Source organism: Chiloscyllium plagiosum, unplaced genomic scaffold (genome assembly GCF_004010195.1).
Source record: "Chiloscyllium plagiosum isolate BGI_BamShark_2017 unplaced genomic scaffold, ASM401019v2 scaf_87564, whole genome shotgun sequence".
Classification (NCBI taxonomy): Eukaryota; Metazoa; Chordata; class Chondrichthyes; order Orectolobiformes; family Hemiscylliidae; genus Chiloscyllium; species Chiloscyllium plagiosum.
This window is the reverse complement of record NW_025122948.1, coordinates 1-1,068: the sequence shown is the minus strand read 5'-3', so window position 1 is coordinate 1,068 and position 1,068 is coordinate 1. Positions and strand designations below refer to the sequence as shown.

Genomic DNA, 1,068 nt, shown 5'->3' with positions numbered 1-1,068 from the left:
AGAATGTGGGAAGTTAGAAAAAGTTTATATTTATACAGCCTCCATACGACTGCGCAACACCATATGAGACGACAGCAGTGGAGATCTTTGACAACAGTCTCGTCAGACGAAAGTCTGAAGGGACCTGTGGAAAATGGTGCCGTGTGTAAGAGCAGAGTGGCGCAGCGGGAGCGTGCTGGGCCCATAACCCAGCGGTCGATGGATCGAAACCATCCTCTGCTATTGTTCAGTGTCTCCTTGAGCGACTTTCTTTTTCGATCGGACTCCGTTCGGCATCTTGCCTTTCAAAAGACTTCCTGACTGTCTGAATGCCCCGTATCATACCATATCGTTTGGCGAAACTCACACCGTTCAAGTGACCGGCTTTTGGAGGTCTGAGTAGTCTTCTCCTGTTCTTCGTTGGTTTCCTATGAACTGAACCGCAAAACCACTTCTCTGAGATGCCAATGAGCTGATAAAGTTGAAACGCATGCCTTGTGGTTTCGTGCCTTCCCTGCAGTAATTCGCCACGCCGGTTCCGACGTGAATGACAAGCAGATGTTCTGGAAACTCTTTGCTGCTTGCAATTCTTGGAGCAAAGTGGAATGTCTTTCACACTGAGTAAGTTTCAGCTGGCTCAGAGTCTCCAGTGTACATTGCTCTCTTTCCCGCCAGCTCAGAGAGAGAACAATAGGAGGGACAAAGGAGTGAATAACGATCAGTGTGGAGGGTGAATAACTGTTAATGGAGAGCGTTCGTGGCTAACAATAAGTAGTGTGTCGTAGCAGACTATGTGATAACAAGGGACTCGTATGTGTGTGGTAGGGGTCAAGGATATGGGGGATTTCAGGACCTAAAGTCGTGCAACTCGATCTTGAAGACCGGAGGGCTGTAGGGTTTTGAAGTGGAATATGAGGCGTTGTTCTTCCATCTGGAGCTGAGCTTTGCTGGAGCACTGCTGCAAGCCTGAGACAGAGATTTTGGCCAGGGAACAGGGTGGCAGGAAAGCAGAAGCTCAGGTCCGCTTTTTGCGGGCAGAACCGAGGTGTTCTGCGAAGCAGTCATCCAGATTATACTTCATGCTCCGTT

At 49.1% G+C, this 1,068-nt stretch overlaps 1 non-coding gene across 1 annotated transcript; it reads left to right on the top strand.

The window, feature by feature from the left end:
- Positions 1-150: 150 nt before the first annotated feature.
- On the top strand, positions 151-222 carry trnam-cau. Its single transcript has one exon. It is a non-coding gene; the product is annotated as a tRNA-Met (tRNA).
- Positions 223-1,068: the final 846 nt, after the last annotated feature.